This window comes from Diabrotica undecimpunctata, chromosome 2 (genome assembly GCF_040954645.1).
Source record: "Diabrotica undecimpunctata isolate CICGRU chromosome 2, icDiaUnde3, whole genome shotgun sequence".
Lineage (NCBI taxonomy): Eukaryota > Metazoa > Arthropoda > Insecta > Coleoptera > Chrysomelidae > Diabrotica > Diabrotica undecimpunctata.
The window spans coordinates 117,584,589-117,604,242 of NC_092804.1; the positions used below are offsets into that span (position 1 = coordinate 117,584,589).

The window sequence follows — 19,654 nt, forward strand, 5'->3', positions numbered from 1 at the left end:
AAAATGAATAAAGTGCGATTTGAAAGTCTGCTCCTCAAGTATACTACTAAGGTGAGAATGTAGAATAACTAATCGTCAATGAAAAAGTTACAGATGTCATCTGTCAATGTTAGATACCAATTTTTTAATCCATGTTAAACTTTTAAAAAGTGTAAACATGAAATTTTATTGTAAAATGTAATGTTTATCAAATAAAATAAAGTTTATTGAAAATGGCAAATTTGCCGAAACGTTAAAGCAAAAGTTAAATAGTTTTATTTACAACAGACCGAAACCCGGGAAATAAAAAAGTTTCTATATATATATTATATATATTATATATATCTGTATATATATATATATATATATATATATATATATATATATATATATATATATATATATATATATTATATATATAATACAAAAAAAACCGTATTTTGTTCTTACTTATTGTCCCAATATTTGTTTTTCTTAAAGGCATATTTACGCCTGTCTGGCGACTCTTTATTAACACCGTTTTTATACGACTTCGAAATTTTGTTCGTTAGAAAAACTCATAAAATCTCAAAGCTAAAGCATTTCTTTATTTTATGTCACATTCTAAAGAAACTTCAGTGCTACAGAAACACAAATCTTAAATGATAAATCAATTTTTGTCTCTTTCGTCAATCAGTCTTTATAAGGTCTTATTAGATGATAAATATTATACGTTGTTTTATAAGTCTAAACTTACAAAATTGAATGTCATTATCAGATTACTAGATTATATGAAAACCGATTTGTGTATGCTATTTACACACGATTCAACTAAAAACTAAAAGTAGTTTAGAATAATTTAAGTTGCAAGTGCATGAAAAGTTTGTGTAGCATTTAATAGTCTTTCAGTTAAATTATGTCAGAGTTTTTAATTCAAAACTTTTTTATTAGAAAACTTACAAATGTCAAATTTACAGGAGTTGTAAACTTAAAGCTAATATTTTTGTAGATAATATCCTAAAACTATTTTATTATTGTAAAAATATATTACTATTATTATACAGTGAGAACGTAAAGGTTGGAATACATTCGTTAATTGCTTGATTTGCCATTAGTTAAAAAAGCTCAAACAGTCCGATTTTATTTTTCAGTTACGCATTTTTTGCACAATTTTACGCATTTACGCACTGTTTGAGTTATGACGTCATTGAAAAGAACGCATCATTTTTTTATACGAAGATTATAGTGTTTCTTATGTCGCTCAAGTGACATAACCTTATATTTGAGAAATAAAAGATATTTTACTTATATCTATACGTAATTTATAAAAAAATAAACAGGAATAAATAAACCTACAACTATTAAATTAAATGCTCAAATTGCAAACCATTTGCCTTTTGACAACATGCAAGACGATGTTGAAACTCTTGCAAAACAGTATTAAGGGTATCAGCAATAATTAAATTAATTTCAGCCCTAATTATCTGTTCAAGTTTATCAATATTATTAGCTCTGTTAAAGTAAACTTTAGACTTAAGCTATTCTCATATAACAAAATCTAGTGGGGATAGGTCAGAAGATCTAGTTGGCCACTCTAAAAATCCTCGTCTGCCAATTCATATATTAAGAAAAATATTATTTAGGTATTCACATACATGTCGTGTGTAATGTCCGTGGTACTCCATCTTGCTGGTACAATAGCGAATTGTCCGGTACCTAGCTGAAGATTTTCATGATTTGAGTATAGAGCCGCAAGTGCGGGAATTATTCGCTGTTGAAATAAATCAAAATACTTGTCACCGTTTAATTAACCGTCAATAAAAAATGGACCCACAATTTTATTACCAACTATTCCCGCCCACACGTTAACTATATGTGGATACTGAATCAGTATACTGATACTGATAGCCCTTCTACCGCTCAGTGATAATTCTCTTGTGCCCAGTATCTTCAGTTTTGCCTGTTTACTGTACCTGTTAAGTGGAAGCCTCATCTGAGAAAACACATTTCCTTAGGAATTGCGCAACATGATTTCATCGATCCATTAAAAATTCAAAAAATTCTTGTGTGCGATCGAAATTATCTTCATTAAGTTCATGAATTACTTGCACTTTATATGGGTGCCACTTTTTTCTTTTAGATACTTTCTTGTTATATCTGTTAACTATCAGCAACTATACCAACTCCATTCCCAGCTTTACATTTTCTTACATTCCACAATTCGCCCAGTTGTTTTGCCCTTTGTTCTTTACACCTAGTCCCTTAAATGTAAACAATTTTTACCATTTTTCTTTTAAGTGCATCTAGTAATTCAACACTTTTATTTAAAGAATTTCCAAGTTTTTAAGATCCTATCCTAATTTTTCTAACCTGGAATGGCGTCTTCCCTTTGGCACAGTTTACTTCAGCAATATTTTACCTTAGGAGCCATTATTTCAGTATAATTTTTATTACATTATAGAAGATATTTTCATTACTATGGCCTGAAAAATTTTCGGCCGTTTGATGCCTGAATTCCCTTTCTATCAGCATTATATACGGCACAATATAGCCAACATACCATCAATGCAAACAAAATGCAAGATTACCCCACACCCGCTTGCATTTTTATGTATAGGCCAGAATACCTATTATAAGGACTGACCGATAAGCCAATGTGTTGCTGCTTGTATCCCTCCACTAAAAGGCACGTACCTTATGCTGAATACATTTAAATATGTTCCATTATATGTATTAAACGATAACATCGAGGAAAGCTGGGAAGAAGTCAAAAATAACATAATTAAGGCAGCAACAGAACCACTTGGAGAGAGGAAAAGTAACGAACACTAATATATCAAAACAGAAAACACCATGGAAGAAAAAAGGAAAGCCTATTTACAATACATAACACAACAAACACAACAGTCATACAACCTCTATAAAAGAATCAGAAATGAAACGAATACTTTAGTTAGACAAATAAAAAGGGAACACAGGCAGAGCTTCTCATAACAGATGGAACACGACTTCTACGGAACACAAAAGAAATATGGAGAATGATCAGAGGACAAAGAAAAAAAATGAACAAACTAATAAAAACGAAACACATTTATAAGGAAACATATGTGGACTACTTTCGATCCCTATTTGCTAAAGGTGACGATAATGAACCACCAACATCAGATGTGACGACAAACAAAGAAATAAATATTAAGAAGGAAGAGGTAAAGGAAGCATTAAGGAAATTAAGAAATAGAAAATCACCAGGAGAGGACAGAATACCGAACGAACTTCTAAAGTACGAAGGACCAGATCTGACCAAACAACTATTAAAACTAATCCAAAAAATATTAAAACAAAACCGAATTCCTTAAGAATGGAGATCAAGCATCCTAATACCTCTCTTCAAAAAGGGAGTAAAATCGGACCCGGAAAATTAAGAGGAATTAATTTATTAAACACAACACCAAAATTAACAACCAAAGTGATAACAAATAAGCTAAATAAAATTATAACGCTAGCAGAAAAATAACAAGGTTTTAGGTCAGGAAGATCATGCACCATCGCTATATTTATAATGAGGCCAGTGCAAGAGAAATTATTAGAATCCAACAAACCGGCATATATATGTCTTGAGGATCTTAAGAAGGCATTTGACCGGTTCAAATTAAAAGACGTTATCCACTTACTGTACGCAAGAGAGATACCTCTAAGAATAATCAAAACCATCAAAAATATCTACCAAAACAACACAATAAAAGTAAAAGTAGAACTAAGTAGAATAAAAGAACTAACCGGGCCTATTGAAGCTCGCAATGGGATAAGACAGGGAGATTCCCGGAGTCTTCTATTGTTCAACCTGATTATAGATGAAATAATAAAAAAGTAAGAACTAAAAAAGGATTCCAAATGGGAGAAAAACAACTTAAAATAATCTGCTATGCAGACGACGCACGACTACTCTCTCAAAGTGAAGATGATTTACAACGTATACACCAATTTAATATAACCGCCAGAAAATTTAATATGTTAATTTCCCCAAAAAAGACAAAATGCATGGTTAAAACAGCAAATTCACTAAGATAAAATTGGAGCTTGAAGGTCAGATAATAGAACAAGTGACGGAGTTTAAATATGTAGGCATTACGTTTTCTAGCTACGGAAAGCTCGAAACTGAAGTGGAAGATCAGGTGAATAGAGCAAACAGAGCCGCAGGCTGCCTGAATAAAACAATATGGAGAAATAAAAATATCGGGAAAGGAACGAAAGGCAGAATTCACAAAACAGTCATTAGACCAATAATGACATACGTGACAGAAACAAGATCTGACGCAGATAAGACAAAAAGGATGTTAGAAACAGCAAAGATGAAAACATAGAAAAATTGATGGTAAGATACTATGGGACAGAGCTCGAAGTACAGATATACGATGTAGATGCAAGGTGGAGAACATCAAGAACTGGTTAGGAAATAGAAGAATAGAATGGAACGATCATATAAGCCGAATGACAACAAATAGATTAGTAAAGACGGCAAGAGACGGTTCCCCAATAGAAAGTCGGTCAGTAGGAAGGCCACGAAAATGATGGAACGACAACTTACTAGAGACACATTGAAAAACAGACAGAGTCATGTCTATATAAAAGGAAGAAAAAGAAGAAGGTTATATGTATCATAGACTAGCTATACTGGTCTGCTCTAAACAATGTTTTTTCTTACAATTTATTTTCCTTATTTTGTTTTATATTTCGAAATATCTATTGTAATCTAGAAATCAATTCTAGAAGATTATGACCTATAACATTAAAATTACTTTTAAAATAAGTTACTTAGATCGGTATACCGTATTGAAATTTTTGTTGTCACCAAAACAATTATCAGATTCTGTTTAATAGATACAATCTACAATTTTTATATTTCTTTTGCACACAAGTTGTACAATTCTATAAAAATATAAAAAGTAACACCCTTATATATCATGGTATGAATTTCAAAACTATAGAATCACAGTTGCTTCAAATATAAAGATTTCTACTACTACTAAGTAGGTAATCTTTTATTTTTATTAAATTGCATAAAGTTTCTTTTGAAAATCAAGAAATTAAGCCAATAACAGTTTTCATTCTCTTTTTTAATTGAAATAATATCGCTATCATTATTCTAAACATAACTAAATGTGCTGATTATCCAAGTTACCTATTTACCAAATTTTGCCGTGTAAATAACACTAAAAATCATTATTTGAAAATTATCTAAATACTTGCAGACGTCACAAATATCTTAAACGTTATTAAGTTTAGCTTTCTAGAAAAGTTGGTTCAAAAGAGAAGACAGACCACGTCAAAATGGTACATAAAAAAACACAGTAAAATGAAAGCGAATTTAGTAATACAAATTTGCCACTTTTGACATTTATGACACATATGACATTTTTGAAGCGAAGCTTCTATAATGACGTTGTATTACTTTTTTCTCTACAGTAAAATACTGAGGCGATCGTCACGGAACTAGCGCCACAAGATGGCGTCGTCACGGTTAGCGTCATAGACTAGCGGTTCTTGGCATCAATTCACTACTCTCGATGAATTCGTTTCTAGTCATCATATATTCACTCTAAGAAGGTTTAAGTGAAAAACTACATAAAAAATAACAAAACATAAACATTAAATGAGAAGTAAAAGATTAAACGAATATTTGTCACTAAAAGATTCAATTCGTAACGATTGTCAAAATTCAATAAGAATCATAAATTTTATCCGATTAATAACAACACTGATTCGTATGCTTTAATGTTTACAATAATTCTCGTTTTAAAATAATTTTATATAAATACAATTATTATTTTTAAACATATTATTTAGTTTTTATAATAATTAAATTTACTACCAAATGATATTTATTTATATTTCATTATTAATATTTGGTCTGAATTTGACAGGTTTTTCATAAGTAAACAACGTATGCTTTGTTAATACCTTAACAGGTGGCGTTAGGAGAAAACATAATAATTTACGAAAGAAATATAATAAACAATTTGACCGAAAGATATAGGGAAAATACTTAGGCTTCATAATATTTAGGCTTTTAAACAAGATGAAAAAGCTTAAGGCAATTGGCCGATATAGAAAGAATTTATACGTGTAAATTCACACACATTCTCTAATACAGTATTGTTAGAAACGCATTAGGACTGTTTTTAATACTGCCTGTATTAAATTATAAGCAAAAAAGGGTTTACGTCATAAAAAAAAACGATTAACCTCAGGACCTACAATTTTTAATTAAAATTATAAAACATCATATTATATCGTTTCGTTATTAACATTCTTATTATTCTTTAATCATTCTTTATCATAAAAATAAAATGTATTAATTTTAATATGTCAAAAATTCGCGAACTTTAGGCATAGTTTAAGAAAATAAATTGATAAATTATTTTTCAAAGAACAAAAAATTTTTTCCCTCATATTTTTACCACTAGAATTCAATATATAACCTGGATAACTTTAGAGCGATATAATCTCTACCTCTGAGCCTATTTTCATTTTGCTTTTGGCCAGCACAAAGACAATATCCCTAAAAAAATAAAAACTAAATTTATATGCCTATGAATCTACAACACTCAATGACTTAACCACTTCACCTTAGATAACAAAATTTGAAAGTTCGAAATACATTTTCAAAGTTAAAAAAAGGCTATCTGTTTACTTGTAAGCACGCTTTACACCAATGTCTAATAAAAAAATGCTTATTTACCTGAATTTAATTGAGTGTATTCTGCAGCTGTTTGAATTGTTGCTAATTTAACACAAACTTCGTTTATCATATTGGCTGTCCAGCTGTAACATTGACGTAACTGCAAATTTATCGAAAATGAGTTAGTGTCGTCATTGAGTCCAAAGTTGGTTACCCCATTCGTCAGATCACTGTCAGACGTGTTGTTCTGCTTTTAGCCACCAGGGAGCAGATGCGTCATATTTGAAAAATCAGCAGATCTCGGAGAAACAATGACATAATGTATAGTGTTGTGCTTAGATAGGTCGAGCGTTTGCTTGTACCTACGGTGCTACATTGACGAAATTGTATTTTATGTTATTGTTGCTCTACGGTTTTTTCACAAATACGCGGAAACATTGACGTAACTGTATTCTGTGTCATTGTTCATCTAGATTTCTCCTTATTGTGAGGCAACATTGACATAAGTGCATTTTATGTAAGTAAAATATACACCAAGATCCCCAAACACCAACACTTGGTAATGCTCTGTTAGTCAAGCAGGGAAAAAAAGACAAAGCGATGTGGATAATTGGTTGAAAGAAAAGGCGAAAAGACTAAACAATTCTGGACAGGGGTATACTTCTAGAATAGAAAAGCCTGTAACTGCTAAAAAATGGGATCTGTATGTACCGACAAATGCCGTTTGAAATATCCAAATAGGGTATCTGAAAAGTTGAGAGAGACACAGTTTAAAGAGTATTGGGCATTAGAGTCCTTGCAAAGACAGCGAGATATTTTCGCTTCTTGCATGTAGCCACTTAAGTTGAGCTACTGACATATTTCTACATCAACTCCCAGAAATACAAATTGTGCAGTTTTCATTATAGGCAAGGGAAAACAAGAACGGTTATGTAAAACGATTCTCATTAATACTTTTGAAATATTTGAAAGAGCTATTCGCTCTATAATTAAAGCAGTTTTAAGTGAACAAACTACTTTTATACCAGAAGATAAACGTGAGAATTACGAGAGTCACAAAAAAATAAGTGATAAAATTTTGGATTCTGTTCGTAGCCATATAAATTTAATTCCACGAATTGAAAGCCACTATCTTCGAAGTGATTCTTCGAGGCAATACATAGACGGTGGTTAAATTATTGCGGAACTTCACAGGAACTATACAAAGGAACAAAAAGCAGCAAAAGAAGAAGAGTCAGCTACCTACTACTGTTATTCTCGTATTTTCAACAGCGAATTTAATATAGTGTTTTTTATCCCGAAGAAATATCTTTGTGACCAATGCGAATCTTTTAAAAATTCCAGAGCAAAAGAAAAAGAAAATATGCAAACAACCATTGAAAGTCACTTAGAGGAAAAGGATCTAAGTCGTAAAGAAAAAACTAACGATAAACTGAAAACAAAAAATTCTGATAACGATATATATCTGGCTACTTATGATTTACAAGCAGTGTTACCTGTACCAATAGGACAAAGTTCTGCATTTTTTTACAAATCTCGCTTAAACTGTTACAACTTTACAGTAGTAGAAGTAAAGGCGAGAAACGACCAATAAATTCTCCGAAACAGATAGCACTTGTGAAATTTATAAAGCTAGCTGTTACTTTTGGAATGAAGTGATGGGAAATATAGGATCAATAGAAATTGGATGTTGCGTTTTTTACTATCTAAAAGAATTGCCAATAACCAGCCCAGGATTTGATGTGATTTTTTATTCCGATAACTATGGAGGCCAACAAAAAATAAATTTCTAATAGCCATGTACCTGTTTGCTGTCAATACTTGGGACATCAATTCTATTACTCATTCATACATTCCCGGAAAATACGTTGAATTAATTAGAAATTATAATTAACAATATACGGTACGCCGACGATACTGTGATTCTAGCTGAAAACATCGACGATCTGCAGGAGCTAATCAATAGAGTTGACATGGAATGCACAAATTGGGGACTGTCGATAAATATCGATAAAACTAAATACATGGTGACCAGTAAAATGGATATCGGCGCAACCCAAATGATATTAAACCAACAACCGCTGCAGAGAGTTCAGAGATTCAAATACCTTGGATGTTGGATTACCCAAAATCTAGATCCATCCTTCGAAATTCGATGTATAATTGAACAGGCAAGAAACTCATTTCAAAAATTCAATTTCTCTCTATTATCCAATAACTCATTAAATTTGGAAATTCGTGAAAAGTTTACAAGATGTTACGTGTGGTCTGTACTTTTGTATGGATGTGAAACTTGGACTTTAAACGCCGATATCATGAATAAAATCGAGGCGTTTGAGATGTGGTTGTATCGAAGAATACTAAAAATTCCATGGACTAGCAGAACCAGAATCGAAGAAGTTCTTCGAAGAATGGGACATCAACGAACTCTATTAAATAATGTTAAGAGGCGTAAACTAGAATATCTTGGACATATAATCAGAGGACCAAGATATGAGTTCCTTCGGCTAATTCTCAACGGTAAAATCGAAGGAAAGAAATGGATAGGACGGAAGAAACTCTCTTGGTTGAGGAATTTGCGGCAGTGGACAGGTTTGACAGCGGACCAATTGCTACACGTAGCGCAAGACCGAGATCAGTATAAAAATATTATAAGCATGGTAGTCGCCGACGTTCCGTAGGGATATGGCACTCTAAGAAGAAGAAGAATTAGAAATGCTTAAAAAAACAGGAGCTCCTATAACCGTTAAAAAAATGGATTTAACTAAGTTTTACGATGTAAAAGCACTGTACAATGAAATGGGACTAGCTTTCACCAAAAACGAGAAAGGCCGTGACTTCAAAATAACTGAAGTAATGCTACTTCAAAGCTTAAAAGGAAAAAATTACGGAAAGGAAAAAATTCGGAACTACAGTCAGGTTTTTATTAAAACAGAGCAAGAAAGACTCTTGGAGGACTTCGGGCTCTATCGTATCAAAACAGATAAGTAACAGATCACAAGAAATGTTTAACTTTATTGCGGAAAACCTACACCAAAGGTTCAAAAATAAAAACATATCTGAATACATGAATCTCGTTATACAATCTTATTACGAGTCTACCAAAATTTATCTCTAATATTTTAAATATTTCTTTTTTACTACAATGAACTCCTAAATATGTTACCAGCACAAAAATTCAGCAGCAAGACCTTCAAGTATTGCTTTTATATCGGCAGGAAGTTAGTCTTCTTGCCACTTATAGCTACTAGTGCAAACTGTTGTAAAAAATTATACATTATTCTCTCCTGTTATGGACCAAACTGAGTCTGGATTCAGACCATTTCGCAGCTCTGCTGATAAATTTGTAACACAGTTTTGTGATTGATAAATTTCATCATCATCAATCAGCCCTGAGTTGTCCATTGTTGAACATAGGCCTCCTCTAGACTTTTCCATCTGCTTCTGTTCTGCGCCTCTGCTATCCAATTGGTCTCGATTCTTTTGAGGTCGTCGGTCCATCGCGTTGGGGGTCTTCCTCGGCTTCGCTTGTCAGCCCGTGGTCTCCACTCGAGCAATTTTTTTGTCCAACTGTCGTCTTTCATTCTTGCAACATGTCCTGCCCATCTCCATTTTAGCCTTGTAATATGTTTGATAATGTCTTTCACTCCGGTTCGTCTACGAACTTCCTCGTTTCTTATTCTATTTCTTAAGCTTATCCCAAGCATTGATCTCTCCATCTTTCGTTGTGTCCTTCTCAATTTTTCGGCTGATGTTTTTGTGAGAGTTAAGGTTTCTGCTCCGTATGTGAGGACTGGTAGAACGCACTGGTTAAAAGCTTTTCTTTTTAAATGGATCGGTATATTTGTTTTAAATACGTCTCTCATTTTTCCGAATGCAGCCCAACCCAGACTTATTCTTGTGAGTAGCTCGCATGTTTGGTTATCTCGCGTTAACCTTATTTCGTGACCCAAATACACATATTTTTCCACAAGTTCTATGGGCGACTTTTCGATTTCTATTAGCTCATTGGGGACGAGATTGGTCATCATTTTTGTTTTTCCATAGTTTATTTTTAAACCGACTTTCTGGGTTACTTGCTGTAGTTGTTGTAGCATAACTCTGGCTTCTCCTAAGTTGTCTGTTATGAGAACAATATCATCGGCATATATTAGATGATTGAATATCTTTCCATCGATGCTAATACCCTTTGATTCCCACTCTAGCCGTTTAAATGCGTACTCCATAACTGTTATACATAGTTTTGGCGACAAGGTATCTCCCTGTTGCACGGTTAACGGTTGTTGTCGCATTTTCGTATATATTTCGAATAATATTTGCATACATGTGATCTATTCTGCATTCTGATAGTGCTTTTAAGATAGCAACTGTTTCGACTGTGTCAAATGCTTTGTGGAAGTCGACAAAGATAAGAGCAAGGGGTCTGTTATATTCGATAGACTTTTCAACTAGAGTTTTAAGGCATTGCAAATAGTCGTTTGTTCCGTGTCCCGCTCGAAATCCTGCCTGTTCTTCTGATTGATAGAAATCGAGTTTTGCTTCTAATCTGTTTGTCAGTATTCGAGTAAAGAGCTTGTATAGGTGGTTAAGCAAACTAATTGGCCTATAGTTTTCGAGATCTGATTTATCCCCTTTTTTGTGGAGGAGGATTGATAAATTTGTACAGCCACAAATCACAACCTGCTTAAAAAATATGTTTTTGAAGTTGCATTATTTGATGTCAAAAACGTTTTCGATATAATATTGTGAACCAATATACTAAACAAACTAAAATGATACACCATTAAGGGAAATTGTTTTACTTTATCTAAAAGTTTCTCACTGATCATCGCTTCAAAGTTTTCACTAATGTTATAGCGTTTTCAATAATGTGCCTGAGATAATAACAATAGAATCAGGAGTCAGTGGCGTAGCTAGCACGGGTTACACCCGGGGCAGTAATCGATGGTGTCACCCCAAATTCTATGAATAAAGATTGTTAAAATCAACGAAAATCCGATAAACGTATAAAAATAAGAATTATAGTTAATGGAATTGCAGTAGATAGTATAATAACTGTTTATTTACTTTTTGTTTTACATTATATGTATGAATTAAAATAATTTTTTCCAGCTTTAATAGCTGCAATCTCCAAAATCACATCTTCTTTATTTATGTTTTGTGTTGCTTCATATTAGTTAATAAACCGACGTTATTTAGCCTTGTTTACGTCATTGTTGCTTGCAAGTAATTCTTGATTAATTTTAAGTTACTAAAACTTCTCTCACATGAATCAGCTAATACATTAGCTGTACACACACATAGTACAGCTAATAATTTAGAGACTGTAATATTTGCCGCTTTTAAATGTCTTCTGAGCCTTGGTATTTCTAGCAGGAGGTCTGCTTTTGATACGTCTTTATGGTAAAAATCACAAAACGTTGAAACAGTTAATTTCAACTGTTCACTGTTCGCGGAAAGCAGAGGGTGTTTCTGCATAACTCCGAATAATAAAGCCACATCATGAATGGACTTTAATCTGGTTTCGAGTTCAACATAGAGATCGTGTCTAATCGTGCAAGAGATAGAACATGCAACGTCGCTTTGGGAAGATGGAAGGAAGAAGAAGAAGGAAGGAAGGAAACGGCAGTGATCTCGAGTATTTTAGAATTTAAGCGAGTAGATGCCGCCAGTGGATTCGCAAATCGTTATAATTTTTCCGACAAAAAACTCGGTTTCGTGATCGGATCTCTGTCACTGTCAGGGGTATATTTTAAGCTCCACTCTCTTTGTGCCAACCTTTAAAAATGTATAAATATTATAATAAAATATAATCTGTCTGCATGTGCTCCGATCTTAAACTCCTACAGTAAGGACGTTCTTATAACTACACGCTTTATCCATGCAATACGCTGTAAACGAACTAACTTTATGGCCCAACAGAGCTCGAATTTAAAAAAAAATAGAAAAATAAAAAATTACTTTAATGTAATCGAAGATCACGTAGCATTATACAATTTTACATTATATTAAAGGATACAACTGTAGTTGTCTGCTAATTAAAGATACTAAGCCTTACTTTCGGCAGAGATGGACCACATTTTAGAAGACTGAAGCCTGTTTGTTTTATTAAATAAATATCAGAATCTAAGAAATTATATAACATAACTTAATATTAGTATTTGTTTTGCTATAAGTACAAACTAGAAATAAGAATTCTTAAACCTAAAAAAAAATATAATGCACTGGCATGTCATCGATTTATCTCTCCTCCACTGTGAAGGCGAGATATACCACTAGGAGTAGTAGAGATGGACCAAACTAAACCTTTTTTTTTAATATCAAGAAACTTTTCGCACGTCCTACAGATATAACCGAAGCCAGTACAAGTTTCATGTAACCAATGCTTTCAAAAAATACATTGTTCCCAGTTGTTACACGTTTGGAGATAGTCCTCCTTGCAGTCAACATGCTTATTTTCAACATCACTCATGTTTTTATCACCACTAGTGTCCTTTAACGCAACATCTTCTTCAGATAGTGACGATTTGCTTGGCTTTCTTTTATTATTATTATTTTTAGATAGGCTTTGAGCTTTTTTAATTAGTACATCCTTCTTTATTTTAATAAAATCTTTAGCAATAATCTCTCCAGATATTTTTTAACTCTCTTTACTGCTGCTAAAAACACAGACAAGAATGTTACCTTATCAAAAGCCTTTCCGAAAATTATATCTTCATCAGTAATTGATGACTTGTTTGGGCTACCGTGTAAGGTTATTTTACCGTTAATTCCAAAAGCACCTGTTGGTGAGTTGAGGAGACTCTGATCTAACTAAAAAATTCATTGTTTTTGATTCTAATGGGGGTGTGTGTTAAAAATGCATATTTTGGGATTATTAACGGATTAAACGGATAAATTCCTCTGGATTTATATGTAAAAGGCGCATTTTGGACAGTTGCTGAGTTTCATCATGTTCGACCTAAGAGTTTACCATACAGAAGGCGTTTTAGAAACCTGTTTGTGTTGTTGTTTCTCGCCAAAAAGTGAGTTTGTAACACATTCTAAGAAAATGTCACTGTAAACGTGACATTTTCTTTCCTGATTTTTTTGACATTCTAATAATAGAGCCCGGTTTCATACTATGATGCCTATCTGTTTTATTTTTCCTATTAAAAATTCAATTTACTGAAAAATGAAAATCCTTTCTGAACTACAGCAACCTACTATACTGCTTATTTCACCTTTTTTTCCCAGGGTTTACGCTAGAAACACATTTTAAACCTTTTTCGGCTAGAGCTTGACCGGCTCTAGTATTTAGCTGTAATCCTTTTTCGTCGTTTCGTCAGTATTAAATCTGGTTTATGATAAAAATTATATTCGGTTATAACTCTCTCGAGATCAGAAACGTAGTAATCAACTGTTTCTTTGGATATTCCTAAAGCTCGTGCAATTGAAGTGTTCTTAGCTTTTCTAATTAAAGTTTCAGGTCGTCGTTTCAAAAAGAGTTCTAACCATTTTTTACTAGATTTACCTAAATCTAGACAATAAGTAACTATTAGGATCAGATTAACTAATTTAAAAATTTACCTTCTTCTACATGAAATTCATTTGAAATCCCCAATCGCTAAGCTAAATAAAAGTCTATGATTCTTACTTCAATTCTGGTTGGCGTAAAGCCTGCTTTTTGTAGTTTTTTTATATAGCTAACAATTTTAGCTTCAACAGAATTTCCTAAAGAACCATCTGGACCCAAGTGATTTATCTTATTCATATTGTTTGTCTTGACGTTTGAAAGTCGTTTTGTGTATTCCAAATACTTTGGTGAATTCATTAATATTTATATCACCATTCTTTACAGCATCTACGGCATCACTTATCTCCCTAGAGGTTCAGTTACCTCTCTTATGTATATTTTGTTTGCTAATCTATTTATTGAGCTATCCTAAAATAAAACATACTGGTCCAACTCTCCTATTCGTAAGTGGTCCATCTATTTTCAAACAGGAGAACAGATGGACCAGCCCGTATTGTCTAAAATAAGCAAACTGCAACAGTAGTTGTTACTCTATAATACACATTTTAAATATAATTGAATAATAGATTAACAAATAATCAGTCAAACTCACCTGTTTTTTATAAAAAATAAAATTTCCAAAACTCAAATAAAATTATCACGCCTGGCAGTTTCCATTAGCATAAATAACACTTCTACAAGTACGCAAGGATGCGTTATAATTGGCGTCTCCTAAGCAACTAACGTTAAAAAATACAACAGAGTAGGATATTCTTGCCCTGATGCCAAGCGTAGCCAGGTATACCTAGCGGACCGCGTATCCTCCTGGTCCATCTCTTCTCCCCTTACCCTATATCTGATATAACGACCTTCAAAACAATCCATTGTGGAACCAAAGAATATAGACGCATATATACGTCTATATTCTTTGGTGGTGCCCTAGCTCTAATTTGCTTAATTGGGAGTACGAATTTTCATGTTTTATACGAAACTGTCTGTTACTAAAATAATATTTTATGAAGTAATGACAGTAATTTATAAAATAAATTTGTATACTATACTTAATTAAATACCTGTTCAACATCAAGAAAAAAGGTATATTACACACCTTTTTTTCTAATGCTTTTAAATGATATCTCTCGATGCGTTTGCTCAATGAGCGAGTGACTATTTCTGAATTGAGGAGATGGTATTAAATTTATTTGGTCAATGATAGGTTTAAGAGGTTTTAGTATTAACTTCTACAAGCGGTTTAGACGTCATTGGTAATAGTGAAGTGGGTCTAGATGATTCGACTCTTCTCAAGTTTATGCTAGGTTTTGGAACTATTATAACTCTTGGCTATTTTTCATGCATCTGCATTAAAGTTGTTAATTTGACCAAAAGTCTTACTATAAAGTTTGCTCAAAATCTCTTTCTTTATTAGGTCAAATCCTGGTCCTTACAATAGGATGAAGTTGGAATTATTTTTTTTTATTGGCATAGACTAGTTTGTGGCGTACAAAACCGAATCTATATAAAAAAAATTATAAAATGTACCAAATATAAATCAGACGTACACCCGGAAAGAAAAGTACTATACGGTGACAGTCTGGGAATGGCTCGCGGCTAGACAAAACAGTGGAGATGGTCGTGCGGTCCACAAAACAAAAAAAATCCGAAGTTATATCAGGGGCGCCAGGTAAATTGGCCCACAGCCTTCCCTACGTTACTATTCAATAAACCACCAACTTACCAATAGGTTTACTACTAAAATACTAAGTAACAGTATACAACCTGAATAAATAAAAAAAAAATAAATGAAATTGTCAGATTAGAATTTAGTCAATTTTAATAAATAGATTCCCAAAATAGTTGAAAATAAATACATACATACTACATATTACAATATTATTTAACTTTACCATAGGCTTAATAAAAAAATAATATAAAAATGCGGCTTCTACTTGCCTAACAAAAATTCATAAGTTATTTCTATTTAACAGAACAAAATGAAAGGTAAGACGTATCAAAAGTACCGGACGCTAAGGGGTGTGCGGTTCAATACCAACCAAAAAAAATAATTAACGCAAATAGGACACCACGTGAGCTCAAGTGCGTGCGCAGAAAATAATATAAAAAAAATAAATCTCAAATATATAACCCCCCCTTAGACGCAGTTTACAAAATTAAAATAGGTATGTGTAAATATTGAATTAATAAAATAAACCGCAAATTATCTTTAAAAAAAATCTGTAAAGTATTTGTAAATATGAAAATAAAAACTAACAGCAAATAATCTTTAAAAAAACTATTGTATTCCGCAAACCAAATTAGACGGCGCTTAAATCTTCCGTTGAAAATTAATTATCGATCCATACCTCGAATTTTCATATACTTCACCGCGTGGAATTCCAGTTATAGTTCAGCGTGTCTTCAATCCAAAATCCCATACGCTTGTCGCTGTACATAGACTTGTGTGACAATGTTGAAAAGTTAAAAATTACAGCCAGACGGAAAAATACGAAGAAGAAGAAGCAGAAAAAAAACAAACAAACCAACCAACCAACCCCTTCTTAGCCAGATTAGGGGTTTGAAATATCCCAAATTGGACCGAAGCGTAGCCGGCTATTTGGACTCGTGATTAAGGCTAATTTCTTGATCTAAATACGACTCCCGGTATTCACGTGTACTGTAGATCCGCTTTTTTTAGCGAAATTGTGGATATTCCAAAAAAAACCCTTCCACGAAGGCAGCAAATCCCCTTGAATATCCACACGGTTCGGACTAGTCCAGATCCCACATGGAACAGCAGCAAAAGCAAAAAAACAAAAATGCCGTTTTTAATCTAGCCCAACCTTTCAGTAACACTCTCAAACCTGGAATCACTTTCTTTCCGTCGTCTTTCCGAACACTTGACAACTTGACACACGGAGGTCACCGAATAATACCGAGATTCAAAAATTTCAATTTTATGATCCCAATTCTTCCAAGATAACTCTAGAAAGAACGATCTAAATTAGTTTCTTCACAAAAAAGAGGACGTGTTCCCTTAACTTCAGCACAATTTGCCAGACATTACCCCTATTTAAAAATTACTAATTTTATTTTCGCCACCTTGCTTATAATATATTATAGGCAACCGCTCTTACACGTCCTGAATTATTTAAATTTTGATAAAATAGAGGTGGGACTTTCTACTTTAAATTTGGAACGTAACAACACCTCCCTTTCCCAGAGGAAAATTTACGAGGAAAAACTAGACGAAGAAAATTTTCCCTCGCGCTAGCGACGCACTACCTAAACTCCGAGCGAAGTCCACAACACAATCATCATCCACACCGTCTTCACCGTGCGCAAGTACTTGGACAACGAAAGACATACCAATCTCAAACCACACGCACAAAGCAACAACTTACTTACAACACTTACTCCACTTCCACACAACAGTCATCTCTCATCGTATGAGATCAAGTAGAATAGTTTCAAATTCCAACGTCAATCTGACAACACTGATTAGGTCGGTTACTGGATGTTGCCCTTATTCGCGACCTCCCAGCTCTGGGGCATCGCTAGTACTTCACTATACCTCGCATAACATGAGTCCATAAGAAACTCTCCACCATTCCACTCTTACTGATACTGCGAGGAACATCTACCGAAACAGTAGTGTAATTCCAATTGTTCATTAAAATAAAAATGAGATAGGTCTTTCAGAATTTAAATCCGTATACAACGAAATTTAGTGAATCATCCAAAACTAAGCTATTATCCAACAAGATTCACCAAAACATAATTATGTGGCTTCGAAAAAATCCCAATTAAATAGAATGGCTTACTAACATCAAAACAAATCCCAACGCCATATCATCGAAGACAACATATTTCTGACCAAACCTAAGTGACATTCAATTCCATAAATCAAAAGAAATTAAGGCTACCGCAACCCTACGACTTCGTATTGGCTACCTAACACAAAAAAAAACGAATCGGTTGACCATCCAAATACATCCTAAGAACAGATCATAGCCAACACTCAGTCATCCTTCACGGACACAACAAAAAAAATAAATACAACCAATTTCAAAAGACTAACTAAATTTACTTAGACTAGACAAAACTTTTGCTAGTCCGTTCTACTCCGACCTAAATCCTATCGGGATCACCAGTCGGGTTACTAATCCTTAAATCCTTAATATTCCAAATACCTTGATCCTTGCCATTTTCATCCTCTAAACTATATGTCCAGGGGGAAACTTTCTTCTTCACGAAGTAGGGTCCTATCCATCTAGGAGCTAACTTTTTCGTGAAATATTTAGCGGCATCTGACAACACAAAATTTCTCCGCCATACTGACTGATGGGGCTGAAATTCCTCTGGACGTCTCCGTAGATTATAGGTCTTCTCACACTTAGCCGAAGCTTTATCTAAACGTTTTCTAACATCAACAAATAATTCCTGGAGTCCACGCGATCGATTATATCCCATTTTAGCTACTTCGTCCTCCGGGTCTCCGAGTTTGTCCTTTCGGGAAAAATCTCGTCCATCCACTACCATCTTCCGACCGAAATTTATGAAGTAGGGATCTTGACCAGTCGACTCGTGGTATGCAGTGCGCGTAGCACATGCTAGTTTGGCCAAATTTTCATCCCACTTCCTATGGTTGTCAGCTATATAAGTTGCCATCATTGTTTTAAGGGTTCGGTTATAGCGTTCAGATGGATTGCACTGTGGATGATACAACGCATTATAACGAACTGAGACACCATAGGTTTCCATCATTTTCTTGAAAATACCCGAAGTATACTGGACACCATTATCACATAGTAACAGACGTGGAACTCCAAATACGAGGAAAACTTCTTCTTCTATTTTCTTAACGACATGCACGGCTTTTGAGGATCGCAACGGAAATACCAAAGAAAATTTACTAAACACATCCATTACCACTAAGATAAACTTATAGCCTTGAGTTGATCTTGGGAAAGGTCCCATAAGATCGGTTGCTACTATCTCCCATGGTTGAGTAGCTTTAGGTTGAGGAGTCATAAAGCCTTTGGGCTTACCTTGTTCCACCTTATGCATGGCACACAGTGAGCAACGTCCAACGTAACGAGACACATCACTCCGCAGTTTCGGCCAAAAATACTTCTCGTTAATACGCTTATAAGTTTTCAGGATCCCCATATGACCTGCTAAAGGACTATCATGACACAACTTCAGCACTTCCAATCGTTGACCCTTAGGAACGACTTCCTTCCAATTGTCCGCTTCCTCGACCAAAAATCCATGACTGGGACGGATGTATTTATAAAGTTTGCCACCAGACATTCTCCACTGAGGATACTTCAAGGGATTAGACTCGATTTTTCTACAAAGTTTATCATACCAACTATCACCACTAGGAAGCGGTACAACCTCTTCAACCATATCAAGCACGGGAACTGACCGAGATAACAAATCGGGGACAACATGTTCTTTTCCTTTCCGATGCACAATCTTAAAGTCATATTGTTGCAATCTTACCGCCCATCGAGCTAATC

General features: G+C 33.9%; 1 protein-coding gene across 2 annotated transcripts in view; it reads left to right on the forward strand.

Moving 5' to 3' along the window:
* Window positions 1-19,654, forward strand: part of Dpp10 (Dipeptidyl peptidase 10) — a 429,429-nt gene that overhangs the window by 85,523 nt on the left and 324,252 nt on the right. The gene's annotated exons all lie outside the window — the stretch shown is intronic.